We start from the raw sequence: 25,583 nt of genomic DNA, 5'->3' as shown, positions 1-25,583 counted from the left end.
CCCCCAGGGAAAAGTAAAGAAAGAGAGTGTCTTTCGAGTACAAAACGGTCACCTGGGAACTACGAAGGCTAGACTTCTAGAGAAAAGTGGTAGGCTTGCTTTGAGACTTTAGATCATGAATTTTAAGTGACCCCAGTGAACTTTACTCCTTGCTCTTCCCCTGCAGTGTCTGGTTGTTCCGACGGAAGTGCAGAGAAGGCAGGAGGTCGAACGTTGGATCCATTGAGGACTTGGGCTTTTGCCAGATGAAGAAGGCCTGGGGTGGGGTGGGGACATGGGGATTTGCAAGAGCCTGATTGTAATGGTGGCCCCGGAATCCAAGCTGAGATAAGAAGGGATGAGAGAGAGAGGGAGAGAGTTTGGTTAGCGAGAAAGCACACGTCGTAAAGGGCCAGGAGAGAACGAGAGGACATTTCCTCCCCACCTGGACTGAAGTACGTGGGGTGTGAGCGAACAAACAGCCTCTGGTTGACAGACCTGGAAGTGAGTGGTGGACTCGTGAGCTGCCAGGCCTTGGGGCCACCAAGTGGAATTTAGGGAAGAGGTCAAGTCAGCTCCAACCCCTATTTGCTTTGTACACGGCGAAGTCTTACACAACCCGAGGTCCAAGCCTGCTTGGTTAAAGCCTCTTCACTCCCATCCCCCCAACTCCCCACTTCCAGGAAGGGGGAAGATTTTCAAAAGTTTGTTGCTTAAATAACCACAGAGTAAGCTAATTAAGCAGCACCAGTGGTTTAAACAAAAGTCCATACTTAGCACCAATGTGGATTAGGTGGAGGTTGTTTTTATGAAATCCACCTTGTTTTGAGAGCATTCCTGCCCCCCCCCACACAAAGCCTTCAGTTCAAAACATACTTTTAAGTTTTATTTTAAATACTCTAGATTCAAAATACCTTAAGAAGAAAAAAAAGAGAGAGAAAAGTTGTCCATTAACACCCTGTTTGCTGTGGCCTTTTATTTATTTTTTTATAAATTTTTAAAATTTAAATTCAATTTAACGTACGCTGTATCATTAGTTTCAGAGGTAGAGGTCAGTGATTCATCAGTTGCAGACAACACCCAGTGCTCATCCCATCACGTGCTCTCCTTAATGCCCATCACCCAGTTACTCCATCCCCTTGCCCCCCTCCCCTTCAGCAACACTGTTTGTTTCCTAGAGTTAATTGTCTCAAGGTTTCCTTTCCCTTCTGTTTTCATATTATTATTTTTTTTTTCCTTTTAAATGTGATCTTCGTCCTTACATATGGCAGATCCCCCAACACTATTCATGGTGATAGTTTGAGATCAGGGATAGCATTGCAATTATAGTCAACACTTATTTAGCTCTGACTGCCTTAGGCATTGTTCTAGACCATGTTCCTCCATTATTGCATATGATGTTCACAACATATGCAACATATGCATGGGGTTTTGTCCTATTTTACAAATTAGGAAAATGAGACAACAAAGTGGTAAATGACTTGTCCAAGGTCACCGGTAACGAGGGGGTAATGACGAGGTCTGCAGAGCTTGCACTCTTAACCATTTGGCAATGCTACCATACACTGCAAATACACAGAATTTACTCTTCCTTTGTTGTCCAGAGCAGATGCCACTGGCCTGTCACAGAACCATCCTACCAAACTTGGTCCCTAATCTGTGGCTCTGGAAACTCTAGCTGATGAAGGTTGACACCAGAAAGGGAATCTCTCTGCTCTTCTAGGGTGACACCCTCCTCCCTTGGTTGTTTCTATTCTCTCTCAAACCCTATCTCTGCCCTGCTCTCCAGGTGCCACTTTGGCCCTCTATACTCAGCATATGGTCTTGGACTCTTACAAGTCTGTCTCAGGCTGAGACTTGTTCCCAGGTCCCTCTACCCTTCTTCTGGTTCCTCCTCACTCGCAGCGTGTCCCAGGCTGTCTCAGGGAGTGATTCCGTTGGTGTTGATAAGGCAACTGCAGTGCAGAGGTCAAGTAGTGGCAATAGGTAGGACAGAAAGGGATCCATCCTCCAACTCCTCAGTTCCAATTGTGCTACGAAGATTTCTGTGTGGACAGTAGAGATACAGAGCTTTAGGCATGGTGTCCTGTTCTGAAGCTCCTACAGTTGGAAACATACCACTGAATTATCCTGTCCATATCTTCTTACGTGGCCCAAAAATGCTCCCTCCATTTTAGTCGACTGAATTGTAAACACAAGAAAATCTTTTCATTTTGGAGGAAAAACTTGGGATATTTGTTGAGCATTGAAGATATTAATTGGGTGGGGAGGGGTTGAAAAGTAATGGGTTCTAGCTAGCTGTGAATGTTGGGAAGTTGTTGAGCCTCTCTGAGCTGTGGTTGGTCCATCAAGCAGGACAATTAAGTGGAGGGCCTCTCAGGTCCCTTCCAGTCTCAGCATTCTGTGTCAGTGCAGCCTGAGTTCCGGTCCTTGTGTTCTCCCCAGTTACTCCCAAGGGTCACCAAGAGCTGCTCTACAAATATTGATGGGGCTTTTGTCAGTTTCCATAGGTCAGATGACATCTTATCTCTCCTGTTGTGGCTCTGCCCTTTCTTTTCTTTTTCTTTTTTTTCTTTTTTAAGATTTTATTTATTTATTCACGAGAGACACACAGAGAGCAGCAGAGACACAGGCAGAGGGAGAAGCAGGCTCCTTGCAGGAGAGCCTGATGAGGGACTCAATCCTGGACCCCGGGATCACGCCCTAAGCCAAAGGCAGCTGCTCAACTACTGAGCCACCCAGGTGCCCCAGGTCTGCCCTTTCTTTCCTCCATGGCTGTTGCCTATGGTGTTCCCCGAATTGCTGGTTCTGTGGGGTTTAAAGTCTCTTTACTTACCACCGTCACGGCCACGGGGTATCCATGTCCTCGTGGTGCCAAAGCTCTTTTAGGACTTCTACACACTAGGGCTGAAACCTAAAGCAGAACTAACAAACTCTACCACTGACATCTGAACCCTGGCCACACCAGCTAAGAGGTATTGTCACGTTATTGTGAACTCTTGAGAGGGACCACTCAAACTCTGGGCTGCATGTCAGTCTCTCCTCTATTTACACAAAGAACAATATGAGTTGGCTGAAGACTCAAGACTCAACAAAATACAGGATTGATCTAATCTGTCCCTGGAAACTATTGAGACAATCCCATTATCTGAGGAGCCAGGACAAGTTATAATTAGAAGCCCAGTGAGTCACGGCTCACGGGAGTTAGCTCAGAGGCTCTCGCTCATAAAATGACAGTTTGACGTCTGTTGGGCTCATCCTGGACATCAGAATTCAGCCTTGTACAAGGACTGCGAGAATTTAATAGAGACAAGTAAGATTCATGGAGCACGAGAATATTCATGCTGGGCCCAGTCTCCCCAGGAAGACAGAGCATCAGACACAGGAAGTACAGACAAAGTGATAAAAAAGTTTTGCTAGAAAAAAATTCCCTTCACCGCACACAAGTTCTCTTTAATTTTTCTTAAGGAGGTACAGTTGCTAATTTAAGCCCTTCACATACTTTCCCAGCAGTGAATTAAATTTATGAGTTTACTGAACATCCTTCCAGGTCCGGTGGATTCAGGAGAATGAATTTTAGAATTCCAGCTTGATTACCCACTTGCTGCCTTTGTGATTGTGAATAAGCCGGTCAGACTTTTTAAACCTTTGTCCCCTTATTTACAAAATGAGGTTTGTATGAACATTAAAAAAATAAATAAAAATAATGCATGTAAAGCATCTGGCTCAGGATCCCACACATGGGTGTTCAGTCAGTGTGAGCTTCCTTTCTAGTGGAAGTCACCAGATGATACCAGCTCCAGGTCTTCTGTCGGACACAGAACACACCCATGCAAAGTGCTAATGCCGGTTCAGCGCAGCAGACACCTTGTCTCAGGAAAGCCATTAGAAACCCCCAAAGTACTATATTTTTCTCCTGGTAAGTAGCTCACTTCCCACAACTTCCCACCACTTTATATTAAGTGAGCCCAACAAATGAGTCACCACTACTTACAGACGCAAATTTGGGAGCCACACCCAAAACAGAGGCATCTTAACTTTTCACAAGAAGCTGTCAGTCCCACCAAAAAGAAGGCTCAGGGAACCCACAGTTAATCTCAAACTCCCAAGCTATCTCTGAATTCATATGCAAATCCAAAACCTTAGCTCGTTTTTTTTTTTTTCTTGCAGTGAGTTTTTATTTATTTTTTTTAAAAGATTTTATTTATTTATTCATGAGAACACAGAGAAAGAGAGTGAGAGAGGCAGAGACACAGGCAGAGGGAGAAGCAGGCTCCATGCAGGAAGCCCGACGTGGTACTCGATCCGGGTCTCTAGGATCAGGCCCTGGGCTGAAGGCGGCGTTAAACCGCTGAGCCACCCAGGCTGCCCCTTGCAGTAAGTTTTAATGACAGGGGAGTCACTGGAGCATTCAAACTTTTGCTAAACTTGCTGTTTGAGGGTAGGTGGTGTGGGTCCAGAGGGGCCCAGGAAGATAGGCCAATCACTTTCCCTCTTAGGTAAACGGGCAATATCAAATTAAATTTAAAATAACACCCTACTTGTTGGATCATTTAGAAGGTGATTATTAACTTTTTGAGAACATCTACCATGCCATAAGTGAGAGTCACTGGAACATTCAAACTTTTGCTGAACTTGCTGTTTGAGGGTAGGTGGTGTGGGTCCAGAGGGGTCCAGGAAGATAGGCCAATCACTTTCCCTCTTAGGTAAACGGACAATATCAAATTAAATTTAAAATAACACCTTACTTGTTGGATCATTTAGAAGGTGATTATTTAGTTTTTGAAAACATCTACCATGGGTTTTAAAGGATGACTGATTTTCATGAAAATTTTCAAGAGTTTATCCATTGTAGAAAAATACAATTATTTGTATAAAAATACAAAAACAGGGGATCCCTTGGTGGCTCAGTGGTTTAGCGTCTGCCTTCGGCCCAGGGTGTTATCCTGGAGTCCCGGGATCGAGTCCCATGTCAGGCTCCCTGAATGGAGCCTGCTTCTCCCTCTGCCTGTGTCTCTGCCTCTGTGTGTGTGTGTGTGTGTGTGTGTGTGTCTCATGAATAAATTAAAAAAAAAAAACAGATCAAAGAAGTCTGCCATGTGCCAAGGTCATAGCTGAAGAAAAAAAGGTGCACTTGACATATAAACTCTCCCAGCCTATAGAAAACATAGGTATGGTATTTGAATTTATACCTCTTGTGTTATATGAAAATCCTACTCAAGGAATTAGCATAAAACTTGTGTAGAACTAGTGAAAGCCCTAGAAGCACAAACTAAAACAAAACATTTATTTATAGGCTCTTCCAAAATCCAGAGGACATGGGCCTTCTGCTGAAGATAAGCTCACAACACCAAAAGAAGAAAAATGATAAACTATGTGAGTAAATAAATACCACTGGAGAGGGTCATTGGGTTCCATAAAGAAAAGAGTTAGCACTTCAGGTGTTGGACTTGGTAGATCAATCTAGAAGAGACAACAAAATAAGTATGTTTAAAATAACTACAGAGTTTTAAGAATGGAGGAAGGAAGTAATAAGATCCATAGAGAAAGCAGAGAAAAGTACAGCAAAAGAAGACAAATTTGCAAAAGAACCAAAAGAAAATGCAGTCAGTAAAATAAAGAATATACAGAACATTAGAGATGCTGAGAAAATTAGTGATGGAAGACAGACCATAGAGTACATTGATTATATCACAGAGAACAGATGGCAAATACAAATGAACAGATAGGAAATATGACAACTAGATTGAGAAAATCCAGCAGATATAAAATCAGGCTGCCACAATGCACAATTCTAAAGGTCATTCCAATCACCAGGAATCCAATATACATTTTTTTTGACTTTTCAATATATCAGCCTTTATTTAATTAAAGCTCCAAAAGGTGGAAATTGAGAGGAGAGAAAAATGGGGATACACTGATAATTTTTTAAAAAGATAATAGATTTGAAATTTCCAAAATTGAAGAAAGATATAAATATTCAGTTCTCAGAAAATGTATATAAGATTCCTAGCCAGGATAAATAAAAATAAATGCACACCTAAACAATTTGCGAGGAAAATGAAAAACATCAAAAACAAAGAAAAACAACCAGAAATAAAAGAGATTACCTGAAAAGTAATGAGCAATCAGGATTACTGGCTGTATGACTGTGAACAAACCTGCTGAGCTTTCTAAATCTTGGTCCTCCTAATTTATAAAATGGGGTTTGTATAATGCATGAAAAAAAATTAACAATGTTAGGCAAAGCACCTGGCTCAGGATCCCTGATTTTTTTTTTTTTTTCAGCAACACCATATGCCAGGAAATAATGACATATCTTTAAAATGCTGAGGTAGCAGTTCTGTCATTTAAAAATTCTAAATCAAGGATGCCTGGGTGGCTCAGTTTGTTAAGCATCCAACTCTTAGTTTCAGGCCATGATCTCAGGGTCATGGGATCAAGCCCCGAATAAGGCTCCTTGCTCAGTGGGGAGTCTGCTTGAGATTCTCTCTCTCCTTCTCCCTCTGCCCCCTCATCCGGCTCTCTCTCTAAAATAAGTAAATAAATTTCTTTAAAAAATTCTAAATCCAGAGACATTTCATTCAATAATAAAGTACAGTTCATTCACACAGCAGAAGCTCACAATAGAGAGAGCATTATAATACATTCTTAAGTAAAAAACAACAATTAAAAAAAACCTTTTATGTTAGGGAAGAGGGAAAATGGGTATATCTTTAGTTTATAGTAATAGTATATTAAACACTAGAAGGCTACCCAACAAATGAATATCTTGGTTACCTGTGGAGGGAGGAGCTGAATAGATGAGGATAAGAGTGCAAGCAAAATTTCTCACCAATTATACCATTGATTACCTCTTTAAAATTTTTATTTAATGGACAAATTTCTGAAACACAAAATCTGTTTCTTCTGAATCATGAAGAAACAGAAAATCTGAACAGAAACCATAACTAGAAAGGAGACTGGATTAATAACCAAACACCTTTCAACAAAGAAAAGCACAGGGCCAGATGGCTTCATTGGTTGATTCTACCAAACACTGAAAGAAGCATTAACATTAATCTTCCTCAAGCTTTTCCAAAAAATTGGAAAAAGAGGAAACATTTTCAAATTAATTCTATGAGGCCAGAATTATTCTGATACCAAAAACACAAGAAAAGAACACTACAAACCAATATTGAATATTAATGCAAAAACTTTCAGCAGAATATTAATAAACAGAATCCAACAGCATATTATAGGTTTAGTTTATACTATGACTATATAGGATTTATTTCTGAAGTGTAAGGATGGTTCAATAATATGAAAAGCAATCAGCATACTACATTAACAGAAGGAAGGGGGAAAACCCCACATGATTATCACAGATAATATAGAAAAAGCCTTTGGCAAAATTTAACACCCTTTCATGATAAAGAAAAAGCTCTCAACAAAGTAGGACTAGAGGGAAATGACATCAACATAATAAGGGAGTATATATAAAAATCCCACAGCTAATATCATACTCAAAGTGAAAGACTGAAAGGTTTCCTCTAAGGTCAGCAATGAGACAGGATGTGCCCACTTTTGCCACTATTAATCAACACATACTAGAAGTCCTGACCAGAGCCATTAGACAAGAAAAAGAAATGAAAGGTATCTGAATTAGAAGGAAGAAATAAAATTATCTTTGTTTGCAGATGACATGACCTTTTATGTAGAAAACCTAAATATCAGACACACAACTATTGTAACCAGGAAGCAAATTCAGCAACATTGCAGGATACAAAAATCAACACACAAAAATCAGTTGCCTTTTTATATATTGACAATGAACAATTTCAAAGGAAATTAAGAATTCCCTCAGAATAGCACCAAAAAGAATAAAATACTTAGTAATCAACTTAACCATGGAGGCAAAAGACTTATACATTGAAAACTACAAAATATTGCTGAAGGAAATTAAAGAAGACACTAACAAGCGGAAAGACATCCGGTGTTTATGAATTAGAAGACATAATGTTGTTAATACCACCCAAAGTGATCTACAGATTCAATGTCCCATTGAATCCCTCCTCTTAAAGTCCCAACGAGTATTTTCCAGAAATAGAAAAAAATACATAAAGTGTACATAAAATTTCAATGACTCCCAAAGAGCCAAACAATCTTGAAAAAAGAAGAACTAAGCTGGAAGTCTCACACTTCCTAATTCCAAAACTGATCACAAAGCTACAATAAACAAAACAGTGTGTGGGGTGGGGGTAAAGACAGACATACAATCAATGGAATAGAGTCCAGAAACACTCACAAAGAAGATCAAATGATTTTTAACAAGGGTTCTCAGACCATTCAATGGGAAAGGGACATTCTTTTCAATAAATGGTACTGATAAAAAGTGGGTATCCACAAACAAAAGAATGAAATTGGACCCTTACCTTACATCTTCTACAAAAAAATAACTCAAAATGAGTCAAAGACCTAAAATATAAGAGCAAAAGCTTTAAAGCTCTTAGAACAAAACATAGGGGGGAAAGCTTGAAGACATTGGATTTGGTAATGATTTCTTGAATATGACTAAAGTCATAGATAACAAAAGAAAAAAATAAATTAATGAGTCTACATAAAAATTTGTAATTTGTGTGCATCAAAGGACACAATCAACAGAGTAAGAAGGCAACCCAAAGAATGAGAGAAAAAAAAATTTAAGTTATATATCCGATAAGGGGTTAAGGTACACAATACATAAAGAATGCCTACAACTCAACAACAAAGAGACAAACAACCCAATTAAAAATAGGCAGAGGACTGGAAAGAAGAGATTTCTCCAAAAAAGATATACAAATGGCCAATAAGCACCTGAAAAGGTGCTCAGCATCACGGATCATTAGGGAAATGCAAGTCCAAACCACAATGAGATAACACTTCACATCCATTAGGATGCTACTCTAAAAAGCAAAAACAAAATAGAAGATAACAAGTGTTGGCAAGGATATGGAGTCATTGCAACTCTGTGTGCTGTTGGTGGGAATGCAAAGGGGTGCTGGCACCCTCAAAAACAGTATGGCAGTTCCTCAAAAAATTCAAAATAGAATTACCATTTGATCTAGCATTTTAACTTCTGGGTTTATACCCAAAAGAACTGAAAGCAGAGAGTCAAGGAGCTATTTGTACATCCATGTTCATAGCGACATTATTCACAAAAGTCGAAAGGTGAAAGCAATGTGTCTGTGGAGAGATGAAATGATAAGCAAAATAGAGCAAATGCATCCAGTGGAATATCACTCAGCCTTACAAAAGGAAGGAAATCCTGACACGTGCTCCAACACGGATGAACCTTCAGAATATAAGGTAAGTGAAGTAAGCCAGTCACAAAAGGACACATACTGTAGGATTCCGCTTATGTGAGGTACCTGGGGGAGTCAAATTCATAGAGACAGCAGGTAGGATGGTGGTTGCCTGGGGTGGGGAGGGGAAAGTGAATAGTTATTTAATGGGCACAGAGTTTTAGCGTTGCACAATTCTGGAGACGAATGTGGCGATGGTGGCACAACAGTGTGAATGTACTTAATGGTGCTGAGCTTAATTTTTCTGGTTATGATGGTAAGTTTTCTGTTAAATGTATTTTGTCATAATTTGAAAAATTATTCAAGTACACTCCACAAAAAAGTAATTCAGGAGGCAGAGGTTAAATAAAAGGTCAGCTTAGAGGCACCTGGGGGGCTCAGTCAGTTAAGAGTCTGCCTTCAGCTCAGGTCATGATCCTGGGTCCTGGGATCAAGACTTGCATCAGGCTCCCTGCTCAGTGGGCAGTCGGCTTCTCTCTCTCTTTCTCTCTGCCCCCTCCCCCATTTGTTTTCTTTTTCTTTCTCAAATATATACATAAATAAATATAATCTTTTTTCTAAAAAAAGGTCAACATAAAGTATTTCTACCTAAGTGGGAAAAGGTATTTTTACTAAAAAGCTTTAACAAAAAAAAAAAAAAAAAAAAAAACCACCTCTGAAAATTTACAATATGGTACAAGAAACAAATGTTCATTGTAGAAAATAAAAAATATATATAGGCAAACAAAAATAATAAGAAAATATTAAAAGCTCTATGGTTTTCCATCCAAATGTAACTATGGCTTTTTTTTTTTTTTTTTGGTGCATATCCTTTAAATATGGTGTGTGTGTGTGTGTGTGTGTGTGTAAAAACATACCAATGAGAATTATTATCTGTGGATATAGATGCAGCTAGAATAGGCAAGGGGGTCCTTTCGACCCTCTGGACCACTATGAAAAGCTGCTTAATCCCCCAACATTTTATTATGAACATTTCCAAACAAACAAGAAGTTGAAATAATTTCATAGTGAGCATTGAACATCCACCACCTACATTCTACCATTAACATTTTATTATGCTTATTTTATCACACATATATCTATTCTTCTCTCCATCCAAAAATCTGCCTTATTTTGTAAAGTTGCAGATGCCCATACATATTATCTCAAATACTTCACATCATGCATATTATTGTGTTTTGACACATAATTTATAAACAGTGAAATGCATAAATCCTCAATTCACTGAGATCTGACAAATCCATACAGCTGTTTAATCCAAACCTACCAACCTATAGTTCTTGACCATTACCCGAGAAAGTTCCCTCCTGCCCCTTCCCAGCCACCTCTGCCCTCACTCTCCAGAGGCAACACATGCTCAGATTTCTTTCCACCATAGTTTAGTTTTACCTGTTGCAGAATTTCATGCAAGTAGAATCAGGCTTCTACTCAACATAATTAACATGTCTTACTCAAGAGCTCAGAGTGGTTTAGGGACAATTTAATTCCTTCTGGTCTCCAGAGACAGTGGGACACCCATTTAATGGTGCTGCCATCCCTGCCGGCCACTTGATGTAGCAAGCTAGTTGTGTGCAGGACTTTCCACAGTCTACAAGATGGATGACCGTTCCAGGCCACCATTTGCTGGGGTCAGAGGAAAATGGAAATCAGAAATTAGGTATTTATGAATAATGTGCGGGAAATAGCAGTCACACGTTTAATTCTCCTGGAGAATATCTACAGGGTAGTCGGAATAGCCTTGTGCTGTGATTTTGTCATTAGTCATACAGTATAAATCTACAACTATTTATTTATTGTTTGGCAATACTTTAATTTTGCAATAAATTCTTTTCTTTTTAAGAATTGGGAGTGTGTAAGAAAGAGAGAGAGAGCACGAGTGAAGGGAGGCCTAAAGAGAGAGGGAGAAGCAGGCTCCCTGACTGACGCAGGGCTTGATCCCAGGACCTTGAGATCATGACTTGAGCAGAATGCAGATGCTTGACCAACTGTGCCACCCGGGAGCCCTTGCAATAAAACCTTTAGGCAACAAAAAGCCATACATTTTTAACTAAACTAAAAGTGTACCTTTAATGAAAAATTAAATACTAAACTTCTGTGTCTCAAGACAGTTGATGATGACAAGGTGCACAAAATATGTTTGGCATTTACTATCCATGCAGAGGGTCACAGTGAAATCACCAACCATCTGGAAACCAGAAGATAAAAATCTGCTGCTGAAGACACATCAGCATCTATGCAACCCTAGGTGGGATTTAAAGAAGAACGTGCCCACGTTAAGAGTAAGCGGCTACTCCTTCCTTTTATATATATATGTGCAACAACATTGGCTGAGATGTGCCAGCTGCTCAGAAGTGCAAGGGTAGGAATGTAAACTTCATCTACAGTTTTCATGGACCGAGGGTCAAAATCAAAGCATAGCCTCCTGTGTCACACTGAACTTGGAGGGAAGTATAAATAAGATATGTTCTGCAATGTATGAAAGCTGCTGGAATCTGAAGACTCTTCTCCTAGCCAACGATTGCCTTTGAAGTTTGCTCGAAGACAAAATGACCACTGAGAACAGCTGGTCTCATAATTTTGAGTATTTAAAGCACTGCAATTCCAGTCCATGAGCACTAATGTAATTTGCGAAAACAGTACACCCACAATTGGCATGGAGCTGAACACTTAACAAGATCTCTTTTCCACTAGAGTGTATTGTTGGCTAATTGCTCTCAGCCATTAGCTGGAAGAGACACGGGGAGAAAGAAGGCTTTGGAGGTGTACAGAGAACCAGGTGATTTAATTATTTCTCACATTTCTTTTTCCATGGTAGTTAATTAGCAAACATTCCTTTCTCTACCTTATCTCTTTGTTGAGATTGTATTAGCAAATGTCTGGTCCAATTTGTACAAAACCTATCTGATTAATTCATAATGCAGAAGAGCTTATCAGGTTGCTTCCATTTCCCTTTGCCCAAGAATGATTAGCAATGTGATATTTCAAACATACAGAAAAATAGGTAAATAAAATCACCTAGCTTTAATAGGTGTTAACACTCCCCTGTACACACTTAATGTGATATTTTTAATAAAGCTGTTAAGTCATCACTGCCACATTTACAAGAATATTGGCCTTTAGTTATAACATAGCATATGAACACATCCTCGTGTGAAAGTCTGACATATTTCTCTGAAGTGCTTGCCTCGTTGTCAGCCCCATGGTCTTTGCTGTTCCAATACGGCCCGGTCTGCAGGCCAGGGATGAGACCAGATGGTGTAGTAGCTGCAGTGTGGCTTTGGGGCCATACATATCTGATTTCCAATCCTGATGACCAGCCTAGGGGTGGGCAGATGTTTGTACCTAGTTTCACATTTATAAGATGGGAATACTACTATCTACCCATAGATAGTATTCTATGGAATAGAACACTATAGTATTCTATATACTATGGGAATACTATATTCTATGGGAATACTACTATCTACAAAGAGATGTTGCGAGGTGATGTTAGTAAAGCATTGGAAGGTACCTAGCTGAGGGTAGGAGGCTGTTACCAGCTTGTGTATCTGTTGTACATGCTAATCAACTCCATAAACAATGGGTCCATCACTGAGGCTGTATTTACCAGGAAGCAGCCAACCACTAACCAGATAATTAACAACTTATTTGTGGATTAATGCATACTGGCTTTCCATGTGAGCCTGGATTTAGCAAGTAAAATGGTGGTCCTTTTTTAAGCAGCTGGGGGTGAATTTGCCCCATGCATCTGCTCTCAAAAAAATAACAGAATTTTATAGAGTTTTATAGCATTTACCATTATAGAAAGTCAAAATTAGCCCATGAGGTAAGGGAGCAGTTAGTTATAACCATGAAGCAAGCCTCTTTGTGACCATGGGCATTATTTGTTATTTCTGTGAGCATCTTCTCTTCCTGTCCTTAGATGTATCTATTATTTATCTCTAAAGCAAATTGCCTTTAAAAGATCATATTGTTGGGATCCCTGGGTGGCACAGCGGTTTAGCGCCTGCCTTTGGCCCAGGGCGCGATCCTGGAGACCCGGGATCGAATCCCACGTCGGGCTTCCGGTGCATGGAGCCTGCTTCTTCCTCTGCCTATGTCTCTGTCTCTCTCTCTCTCTCTCTGTGTGACTATCATAAATAAAAAATAAATAAATAAATAATAAATAATAAATATCATAAAAAATAAATATTTATTTATAAAATAAAAATATCATAATAAATAAATAAATAAATAAATAAATAAATAATCACATTGTTTAACATAGTGGTTCTCAACCATGGCTGAGCCTCAAAAATCATTGGTGTTCTAAAAAAATCTGTCTGTCCGTCCATCCATCCATCCATCCCAAGGCCCCCACCCCAGCCATACTGGGAATCTCTGAGACTGGAATCTTCATCTCCTGGATGAAGTGGAAGGGATTAATGTTACACCCAGGAGAGGCTGTTAGAGATCCAGGGTGGAGAATCACACTGGGTTAACTACCTAAAGTGGTACCTATCTGAAGGGTAGTTGAAGACTTTGGAATTAATCAGGAAATCTTTTTTTTTTAAATGACTTTGCAAGCAAGATGATGCTATTCCAAATCTTCTGTTGCAAATTACGTCTTTCACAGGAACGAAGCATGCTCAGGGTCCATCCAAGCACAATGTAAATCAAAACACATGTCCACAGCTGGAGCAAAAGCATTAGGACCGTCTAACCAGATTCCATTGGAATGAGTCTGCGTGACACCATGTCAAAGTAATTGTGCACGATTCCCCTAAAGAAAGCTACACGAAGGATAGCCAAAACACAAAAAAACAACTGGATTTAACTCAATTTTCTAAAAAAAAAAAAAAAAAAAAAAAAAAAGTATAACATACACACTATCTTTTGCAAACAAAAGCACACCAAATGTCAGAAAGCAACATAAGACTACATCGTTTTCCAGACATGAAGCCCAGACTTTTATTGACCAGTGCTTCCAAAACTCACCTTCTCTCCCCCTTTTCTTTATCCCAAATAGCTATCTTTTCTCTCAGGTAATCAGGCAGAGAAATGTATCTGAAGATGGAGACCATTAAGAAATCACACTTCCCTTTGTTTATTGGTTTCCATGGCAAGAGCAAAATAAAAGACAATTGTGTTTCAAAACAACAACAGTAAAAGAAGCAACATCTGTGTCAGACAGGCAAACCTCAGAGGGAAAGTAAAAGTCACACTGCCTGCCATGCCCTTCCCCAAACCAAGCGGCATGATACGTAATGGCATTGGCTGCATGTGCTCAGTCCAGAGACTAAGCTACTCCTGGAAGGTACTATCTTTTATATTTTCTTTGGGGATTCTGTCGCTAAGCTTCTCTTTCATTTGACTCCCAGAAATCAGATAGTGAAATCTCTGGGGCTTTCCAGGCCACCTAATTCAAAGTAACCAGGAACCTGAGTTGGGTCAGGTTCTGCACTGCAACCTCATCCTTCTGGGTCCCCTCTGCCTCGCACCCAACGAGCCTGGCCCAGGTCAACTGCAGCTGTGTGCTTGCCTTTTCAAATAAAGGCTCCAAGTGTCAAGTCATCAGCATCCTCAACCACTCAACACAGTGATAGTATTCTCCTTGATTAGCCCCCACAGCCCTATCTTAGAAAAGTAGGAAATTAGGCACAGATTAGAATGGTGAAAGCAGTAGTTTCTAATCCCCTCCTTTTTTTCTTTTTTTAAGGGAGGAAATTCCCTCAGTGGATAATCCACTTAGAGCAAAAATGGTACCTCAGTGTTGGGCTTGCCCCTACATTCATTCATGTTGGTACTTTTTATTTAAGTTTTTATAGTAGGTTCCCCTCTGCCTAAAAACCCAAGGGAAAAAACCCAGTTCTTTAATTTACTCACATCCTGCTATGTTTTTTTCAGGCTATTCATTTCCTTACCCAGCCTCATCTTCAGAGGCAAGGAAGCTGTAGTTTGGAAGAAAGGGGGAGGCAGGTCAACCAGAAGTTGTCCCAACCTCAGAGGGAGAGGACCCTGATCATCAACACGAGGGGTGCCCTAGGCTATTTCGAAATGTCAGCAGACTCAATTCTAGAAGAAAACACCATTTACTTCCCAACGTGCTGGGGCTCAGTGGAGCATAAAGAATAAATTAAGTAAATTAACTGACAAAATTTGGCAATTGCCAGTTCCTGGGAACTTGAGAAACAGTAAGGGGTATCCTCAACCTTCAGGGCCATGAGGAGACTATCTTGAAGCAGTAGAAATAAAGGAATGATGTACTCTGCAGATTTGGAGAGGTCCTCTCGGGTCCTGGGGGTACTCCTGTGTCCCTGGCTCTAGAAGACCATCCAACCACCAAAGTTGACAGTTCCTCACAAAAGCTGGCACAGATTAGAATGGTGAAAGCAGTAGTTTCACCCTTGCTCCACTTACCACTCGGGCCTATGGACTGCTTTTATTCTAAGGGTGATTTTTTAAATGCTTCTCCTCCTGCCATGGCTAGCACACTCTGCCCCATCTCGATCTTTGTATCCAGGTTTGATTACATGGAAATGAACTCTGAGCATCATCAAGGAGCCACAGATGGGGGAAGGAAGAAGAGGCAGTAAAGAGGGGTGAGAATGCCTATTTTGGTTGACAAAGATGGTCATGATCTTGGGGTGGGCTGGGGGGATTTTGTGTAGACAATATGTAAGACAGGATCATAAAATAAAGGTGCCCATTTCACTGCCTGGCTGGTGAAGCCAGTTTCACTACTGTGCCGTCACACTTTATATATGTATGAACCACAGGTTGGTTGGTTGGTTGGTTTGTTTGTTTATTTATTTATTTATTATTTATTATTTATTTATTATTTATTTATTTATTTATTTATTTATTTATTTATTGTCCTTGCTGGCAGATCCACTTCTAGCTCCTTCTAGGCAGCCTCCCTTGCTCACTAGTTAGCCATCAGTTGCCTCCAAAGTAAAGTTCCATGGCCTTCAAAGTATGGGAGCTCTGGCCACTTGCTATTTGTAATGTTGCCCCCTAAAATCTTTGTATCTCCTGAGCTCACACACTTCGGTTTGGCATTATATTCCTAAACTATAAAGTCCTCCACATTATGGCCATTCAGTAGGTTTATAAGTAGGTAAGACTAGTTCATGGAGGAGAAGGCCAATTTGCTCCATGGAAATCTGTTCCTTGCATTGCCCAGGACCTGTGAATAGTTAGTTCTCTTTCCCTAATAGTCATTTGATTTTGGAGAAAGATCTGTCTTTTCTCTGGATTTTCGTTTTCTCCTCTTTACAAATGAGAAGCTGGCTAGTCGATATCAGTCATATTTCTTTCAGCTGTATGTTCTATGCTTTGTAACTGTGAGGTTGAAGATCAGAGAACTTGCGCACCCCCAAAGGGCGTAAAAATAATAGTACATAACACACACTTTCCATGTATGAAGTCATTGAATTCTATGATCCCATGAGTATTATAATAATTATGACTCCTATTTGTTGGGTGAGGAAAAAGGCATAGAGGTCGAGCAGCTTAAACTGGGTCATGAAGTCACAATGGGGTATGAACCCCAGCTCTAAGCTACACTAGGAACCACAGCAGATACAGGATGAGAATCAATCACAAGTTATCCGCCGGCCAGTAGCAGTTACAAGGGAGCCAAGACTAAAGCTAGCCAGTGCCCTCTCCACCACCTGCTGGATTCTCCTGCACTATTTAGGGCACATGTTACCATAGACAAACACAGGTACTTCATGGCAGTGGTGTAAATTAGGATGATTCTGGCAGCAAAAATCTAGAATCACAAAGATGAAAATGACCAGTTTGGGATTTCTTTGCCACCTACTGACCTGTCAGTGAATTGATGCTATTTGAGGTAGAAAATACTCAAACAATCTCGGGTGAGGAACACAAGTGACCAGGCAAAGAGACCCACCCCCAAGACTAGTTTAGGGAAATAAGCTGGGTCTGCCAGGGTCTTAAAAACACAGCCACTCTTGAGGTCCTGACTGCCCTATTCTGATGTCCTAGGTGTGCTCCTCAAAAGCAAGTGCCTTTCACTGAAGCCAACCCTAGCCCACAGAGATCTTTGCACAGGAAAGATGACATGCTCACTCATCTTTAAATAGGTTCATTAAGAACCCCAAACTCAACAAGACTCTCTCTACCAGCAAAGTTCTTGCCAGTTCACTCCAGGAAGGTAGTAATGAAAATTTGTAAGGCTATTTTGAGTCTAAACGCATTGCCAGTAGGGCCTGAGGTTTTGAACTGGGCCTCTCTTCAATGCTTATTGAAACATTACTGAATGTTGAGTGTTGAATGGTGTTCAGTCTTGTGCCCTTCGGGTTTTTTCCATCTTAAATCCTTTCGGAGCAGGGTGGGGCTGAGCTGGGAACTAGTATAAATCAGGTTGCAATCGTCCTTGTGCAATCTAGCACATCCACAAGTTAACACCACTATTGGGGAGAAACCAACTCAACAGTGCTGCTTGATACAGCTTCAGACCACTCATGGTCACTGACAGGCCTATGGCCAACTGGGTAAGAATTCTATATATTGATACTTTCTTTGACCTTATCTACCCACCAGCTATGCGGCATACATGCTATCATACTGAGTGAAATACCTTTCTCTCCCTAGAGCTAAAAGGACACCATTATAAGAAGCTATATAGATTCTTTGCCACCATGTCACTGATTTACCTACCGTACTTTGTAGCCCAGATCTATGAATCATCCTTCCTAACTTTTCAGCTAACAAAACATGTTCCTTTAGATACAATCTCTTCTTTATCTAGAGTTATTTGTTCTGAATCTTGATGCATTCTTAGGGCATTATTTCTTACTGAAGGCAGCTCTCCCTCAGTGTTTCATGATAATTTTTATTTCAAGCTCTTTATGAATAGTAAGCTTGTCTTTTCTCAAGGCTTTATATTCCTAGGACTATCTGAGTCAGTTGTCAGATTTGTGGCATTCATCAAGTACAGGCAAAGGGACAGTATTTCCTTGCCTCTTTTCCATGGGTCACTGAACAGTGCTAAAATTCTGAATTTCTTAGAACAGAACTCAAAAGCAGTCTCTTACTTTCCCTCCCTTTTCTTCATTAGTTTTAATTTCTAAGTAATGCAACAGATCGTTTGTTCATTCCAACATTAATTGAAGAATTACGAATGAGGGAACACAAGCAACCAGGCACTTTGCTGGGGATACAGAGATGAAGAAACATGGTCCACTTTCAGGAAGCTCTTTGTGTCAGGCACTTTGCTGGGGATACAGAGATGAATAAAAGTGGTCCACTCTCAGGAAGCTCACAATATGGTGAACAAGATCAGATCATGATTAGAAAAGCAGTATGTGCTCCAAGGTCTGCAAGGCATTGATGTGCAGATCCCAGAAAATCCATCCAAAGGCCTAGAAACGATGCTTGACCTGAATGTTAAAGGATGAGTAGCAGTCACTTTGGAAGAGTCCAAACAGGTAGGCTGATGCGGGTGCAGCAGTGGAACATAATTTTTTTTTATAAATTTATTTTTTATTGGTGTTCAATTTGCCAGCATATAGAATAACACCCAGTGCTCATCTCGTCAAGTGCCCGGGCACTGAGGTGGGCAGTGGAACATAATTAAGAGAGTGGCTGGAGAATCATGGCCAGATCATGAAGGGCTTCATCCCTTGGGCTAAGAAATTTGACCTTTATCTTAAAAAAAGAGATGAACCAATAAAGGGAAGAGACAGCAGAACTGTAATATAGAAATGGTATCGTGTATGAAAGAAAGAAAACTCTGGGAAGTTCGCAAAAGTCAGTAAGATTCTGTGTCCCCATTTGCTTCATCTGACATTGATTTTTGGCCCTTGGGATGGCATTACAGAGCATGTGGAGACTAGTCCGGGCTCCACGCCAGTTCGTGGTGCCAGTCTGCCTCTCCGGGAGATTTACCGCAATGACCTTCTTCAAACTCTCAGACTGCTGTGCTTGTTCTGTACTCTGCTCTGTACAGTGATCATCCGGGCAGCCGCCTTCCTGGAACACGACCTCTTTGCATAAGGTCACAAAATAAGGAATCCAGATGGTGGAGAGCAGTGTAAATGGCACTTGGAGACGGGAAGAGAATGTGTGTGCAGAGGCAGTCAGCATGCCCCACATGTGCATCTCAAAAACCGGGAGGCAGGAAAGGAGGTGGGAAACGTGGGGAAAAGCGAGAGGAGAAGATCCATTGGTTCTCTTCCATGAGAGCACTGCTGCACGTTCTATTACGCATTTCCACATAGGAGAAGGTAAGGTACACTGAGATAAACTGTCTTAGTGCAAAGATGAAGCAGTAGCAAATAAAACAAATCACATGGGTTTGCTTGCTTCTTTTTCCAATCTCTGTTCTCCAGGCCCATAGCAGTCTGCCTGTCACATCAAGTTAAACATTCTGCCTTGGAAATCATGCAGTCACAGAGCTTAAGGAAGCTTGCAAATGGAAATGTCATTACTTTAAAGAAAAAAAAAAAAAAAGGTCTCAAGTCCTGTCCTAATCACCTCCTATTATTGCTCCTATCTGTAGCATAGCCTGTGCACTAATGCACTTCAGACTCACCAAAAGGCTCGGAAACTGCTCGGGAGAACAATTTGATACCTAATGATCCCTGAAAAATCCCTTTCATGTTTTTCTCTGGACACTGACTTTATATATTTTCCTTGAGAAATTTTGGGTACGGCTAATTAACATACACACCAGAAATGTTACAAGCGTGTGGAAATTAGTTTATCTGGTTTCATGAATACTGGCTCCCTGCTCCACAGGAAGCCATGTTTTTTTCCTCTCACATACACATTTTATGAGAGATTTCTCATAATAAATTTAAAAGTTTAAAACTTTCACCCGAGCTGAGGTTCCTCAATTTTCATCAGTAAGTTCATTGGCCAGGATGTGTTACAGCGACAAAAGTGATTTCAAAATTGCTGGCTCAGTGACTCTCAGCATAGCAAAGAAGAAAAGTCTTTCATGTTGTTACTGTCCTCAAACATACCCTTTCTGCTCAGATGTAACCCCTAGTTCCTCTTATTTGGGCCACATTTCCTATTTCACAGCTATACAGAGACAGGTTCTGGAAACTGTATGGTAAAGGTAAGGTTCCTACGTGTAATGCAATAGGTGTATTTCTACAAAACATGCACGAACAAGGGTTTTGTAAGCACCATTTAAAACTATTGGAAGGGTATTTTCTAGGGATCTTTCTGTGGATCTTTTCAAAAAACAAGAAGCCCTTTAGAAAAATATCCATCTCTACTTCATGTGTTCTAATTTCAGGTTTTCATGGACTAATTACAAAAACTGATGGAGGCCACCATTCTTTTTCCTTGATTGAGCTGACTTCACACCCACATAAGAGCCAATCATGCTTGGCTGTTAAGCTTTACTAAACAAAGATATTTGCAATATAGACTACTGAAACAGAAAACTTCCCCATGAGTCAGTAGCCGACCCCAGCAAAAGATTTCATGGTTCTGACTAACCAGCCCACAACCTTTCGTACCCAGTTCCGCTTTTTTTGGTGGTCTCTACAGTCGAATTTCTAGTTAGGAACTGAAAAATTGGTTTGGTTTCAACTTCCGTAGGGTAAGTAGTGGTACTAGCCATGATACCCTGGGAGTTTCAGGATCTCAAACACGTGAACACTTCCCCTACCTGAAGCCCCCACTCTAATCTCTGCCCCATGGCATTCCAAACGGACATTGTATATGAGCAGAGAAGGCCAGGCAACAAAGACATCTTGTTAGTGGGACTCCTGCATCAAACCCTGGGGAGCTGGCTTGGAATGTCAGCACTCTCACTAAAGGATTAGTTCCTAATTCTCCTGAATCATCTTAATCACCTATGGAGGTCTGGGTTTTGTAGTTTCAAGTCTTGCCTCAGACCAATCTCCAGGCATAGGGCCCTGGATTCTGTATTTTAAAAGGCATATTGGCCACGGTCCCCACTACCCTGTCTCTCCTGTTCCCACTACCATGGGCATTAAGGAAGTATGGGTTGGAGTTGGAGAGTGGAAAGCCAGCGATGTCTGGAAGCTGCCTTATACCAGCTTGGGAGAGCTGACTGTCAAAAGCAGCAGACTGTTTCAAGAATTTTGCAAGGCCTTATTAAAAGCTAAATCATACAAGCTTATTATTTAATAATTATCAAAACCAAAAGCAATACCCACAGTTCATCACCTCCTACTCATTTACTATTATCTATGTTCTTACATAGATACACCAATGGTGTATCTATGTTCTTGAGGTTTTTCACATCTATTGTATCTGTACCAATGGTGGGCATCTGTACCAATGCTATATAATGGTGTACGGCTGCGTGCCTCTTCCCAACTCTGCGTTCAATGACATCACATTGGTAGCTTGAGGGCAGAGCATTTATACAATAGGCAAAAGCTAAAAATCAGGGCTTGATTTATTGTTGACTATCTCCAGGCTTAAGAAAGTGACAGGAAAATGTAAATAATGTAGACTGAACTTAAAAATATGTCACACGTAGGGGTTCAGGGTGGCACAGTCAGTTGAGTAGACTGACTCTTGGTTTCGGTTCAGGACGTGATATGGAGACCTGTGTCTGGCTCCCGGGCTCAGTCAGTCAGGAGTCTGCTTCAGATTCTCTCTTCCTCTGCCCCTCCCACTAGTGCTCGCTCACTCTCTCTAAAATAAAGAAATAATTCTTTAAAAAGCAAAGGTCACATCTATAGCTGGCAGTTTGCGAATAGCACAAAACTTCAGGAAATACTCTTCCAGTATCTGAAAATGGCCCAATTTCAGTAAAGAAGTGGCTCTCTCTTGCACTGACAAACAAGTGAAATTCCAACATATCCCTTTGTTGTTTTAACTTTCATCTTAGTCTTTCATATAAAGTAAAATCAAGCAACATTCCTGCTGGAAATCATACTTATTCATCAACTGCAATTACAGTTTGGCTATGGATAAAAGAGTTCCATAAAAACCAACGATTGCAGTCTGTGAGAACCAATGAGCTATATAAAATTTACAATAAAGAGGACTGTATGTTCTATTATTATTTATGAATTGCATATTTTATTGCATATTATTAATGTATTTATACATTATAATTCATAGTATATATATTCTATTCAATTTAATTGTATATTTTAGTATTTGTATCTCAGTAAAATTTATAATACTTACATTTGATTATATGTAAATATACATTCTCCCCCAGAGAGCCAGTTGTTAAACATTTACAACACACCACTGCCTAAGCCAAGAACAAAAACAGGTTGAACAGCTTCCTTGGCTTCTATCCTATAGGTCCACACCCTTATCTTAGCCGTTTAGTTTACCATTCTCCCGTCAAGAAAAACACCAAGAACTGTACAGGAATACAAATCAAAAGGAAAAGAGATTTTCCTAAAGATTCAAAACATAATTTAATCTACTTAATCCAACTCTTCCAAAGAAGGCTGCTTTCCAAGTAGGGACAGCTTTGGGCTGATCTGACCACACCTGCCACGTGGAACACAAGAAGAACCCTAACAGATGGCAGTTTTGGCATCATAGTCTAATACATATCATCCCCCTTGAAGCTACATCAGATAGTTCCTTGGGAGCAGAGGAGAGGTGAATATGAAGGCATCCAAGTAGGTAGCGAACAAGAGGAATTTGACTCTTACTGTCAACTGTGGTATATGTTTGGGGTACATAACAAAAGGATCAGTGAGGAATTCCACTTTTCATCAACCAGATTTCTACTTTTCATCATTTACACATGCGTGCCATGGCTCCTTACATATTAAAATTGTCATTGCTTGTGATTTAAAAATGTCTTTCTAAAGGTGAAACAGAACAGTTACCAAGCCAAGATGTACAGAAGTCTTAAAAATTCTGTTACTTTGGGGGCACCTGGGTGACTCAAGTCAGTTGAGCATCTGATTCTTGATTTTGGCTCAGGTCATGATCTCAGGGTCATGGGATCCAGCCCTGTGTCAGAGTCTGAGTTGCGCTCTGTGTGGGTGTGGAGTCTACTGAGATTCTCTCTCTCCCTCTCCTCTTCCCCCCACCTTCGTGCACTCTCTCTCAAAAAAAAAAAAAAAAAAATTAAGAATTCTGTTATTTGGTAGTTTTGTTGTTTGGTAACTTTAGATCAATGCCAATAGCCAACACTAATCACTAAGGAGTTTCCTTTAGTGTTGGAAAAATCGATTGCAATTAAATTTTCAGGTTTTCTTTAAACTAGAATTTAAATAAAAACCTGAAATAAAAAAGCTTTCTTAAAAAAAAAAAAAAAAAAAAGGCCTGTCCTATCTCTAATCAAATCAGATTCTTGACTGCCCATATTAATCTTGGCCCTTGTCTAAGTGTCTACTTAATTCCAAAACTATTTTTCCATTTGTTAGTCTTACCCGTCCCACCTCACCTTCTCCCTAATGATCTTGCTCTTAAAAACCAAAGCAGCAAAAGCCCACTAAATGCCTGTTGCTATTGTCTAGGTACAATGAGCTAGAAACCTCTGGTAAAAGAGTCATCCTTCATTTAGAGAGTGTAATTTTTCATTTATGAAAGAAACACGATGCAGATAAAGAAGTTTTCAGTAAGTTGCTTTTGAATGTCTTATGTACAGTATTGTAGACATGAATGCACGAAGAGACCCCTCTGACCTTCAAGTAGAAGACTCTGCTACCAGCATAAAATGTTCACATATCTATCCACGAGAAAGGGAGACTGGTCTCAGACCTCATCCTCTAGATAGCATGATGTTATGTTAATCCTGACGAATGTTAACATTTTTACTTCATTAGTATGTTCTTGAAACCTAGTCACAGAACTGCTCCAACAAGATTCCCCAGGCCCTTCAAAAAGGAATGTTTTTGATGAAGGTCAGACCACACATTCAGGGATTGGAAGGAAGGAAGATGTGAGAAATCCAATCCGCCAGGAATCCTACCAGATAAGAGCCTTGTGTGACGTATTTTGAATTAATAGCCTTGAAGGTGATAATAAGGATGAGAGGGGTGCTGTGATAATACTTCAAACAAAAACATATCCAAGATACTTGCAAAACAATCCAGGAAAAATCAAGATATGTTTCTACTTACCTGGTATCTGTCTGGTATCTTATCTGGTATCTGCATAGAAAGAACATGTACTTTTAAGTACAAAGACACTTACTATGTTTGTTTTTTTTTTAATGATTAGATATTTCTTTATCCATGACTTGTTATCTCATAGAAAAACTAAACAACTCTGGTCATCACCCAAAAACTTGCCCTGTATATAAGAATGTGTAGGTGTTGTCCTATTTGATTACTCATCCACATGAGCTACCATCACTTCACGAATCAGATTAAAGGAACACATCACTCGTTAATACAAAAATCTAGAGGACACTAAATGTCAGATTACTTTGGCTTTAGCCAGACTCATTTCTATGATATTCCTATAGGAGATGCTGAGTTCACAGAGAGGCATTTCCTCAACTCGTGTCTTTGTCATGTGCTTAGCTCCAGAATTTCCTGAGACTGGCATCTTTAACAAAATAATTCTTTTGCAAGGGTCTGGGGCCAGAATGCCTGCCTTGACTCCTGTCATCACCACTTGGTGTCTGATCTCAGACAAGCTACCTAACATGTCCTCTGTGAAGTACTGATAGTTCTGATTCCTATCTCAGGCAATTGTGAGGATTTAATGAGTTAATAATACTTTATAAAGCATTCAGAAGAATGTGTGGAACATAATAAGTTAGCCATTTGAATCATATTATTATATTTTCGCGCTCAGCATGTGTGGTTGGAAGAAGAGAAAAGGTCTGCATCTACTTAATGAAAACCAATAACTAGAAAAACTATATCAAAATATCTGCCTGGAAAACATATGTCCTGAACAGGATTTCCCAAGTAAAAGAATACTTCGGTTTTTATTAATATGTGTTTATTTATTTTATCAGTTTTCCACTTTTAAAACACTTTAGGAAGCTATTCCTTCTAATACTTCCCAAAGTTATGAGGATTCCTTTAGGAAACGAGGAAGCACACATACCAATGCCCAATCCCCCAATGAATACTGAGTTTTCATTTTGCCAAATTCACAGGCTCATATATTCTCAGCATAAAGGAATGATGGCTTCTGAAAAGCGGCCAAAATTGAAATTTTATTTTTTATTTTTTTATTTTTTTTTCAAAATTGAAAATTAAAAAAAAAATTTTTTTTAATTTATTTATGATAGTCACACAGAGAGAGAGAGAGAGGCAGAGACACAGGCAGAGGGAGAAGCAGGCTCCATGCACCGGGAGCCCAACGTGACATTCGATCCCGGGTCTCCAGGATCGCGCCCTG

General features: G+C 40.0%; 1 long non-coding RNA gene across 5 annotated transcripts in view; it reads right to left on the bottom strand.

The window, feature by feature from the left end:
- The window catches only part of LOC144292770 (uncharacterized), a 45,151-nt gene that overhangs the window by 16,029 nt on the left and 3,539 nt on the right, over positions 1-25,583 (bottom strand). Inside the window, exons 2-4 of one of the 5 annotated variants that reach the window (XR_013360124.1) lie at positions 24,347-24,376; positions 22,440-22,509; positions 1,816-2,024 (exon numbers count right to left, since the gene is read on the bottom strand). This is a non-coding gene — a long non-coding RNA (uncharacterized LOC144292770). The other 4 variants (XR_013360122.1, XR_013360123.1, XR_013360125.1 and 1 more) reach the window with 4 other exon arrangements.

Source organism: Canis aureus, chromosome 21 (assembly GCF_053574225.1).
Source record: "Canis aureus isolate CA01 chromosome 21, VMU_Caureus_v.1.0, whole genome shotgun sequence".
Taxonomy (NCBI): domain Eukaryota; kingdom Metazoa; phylum Chordata; class Mammalia; order Carnivora; family Canidae; genus Canis; species Canis aureus.
Note: the sequence above shows the minus strand (reverse complement) of the source record. Positions and strands in the feature narration are given on the sequence as shown.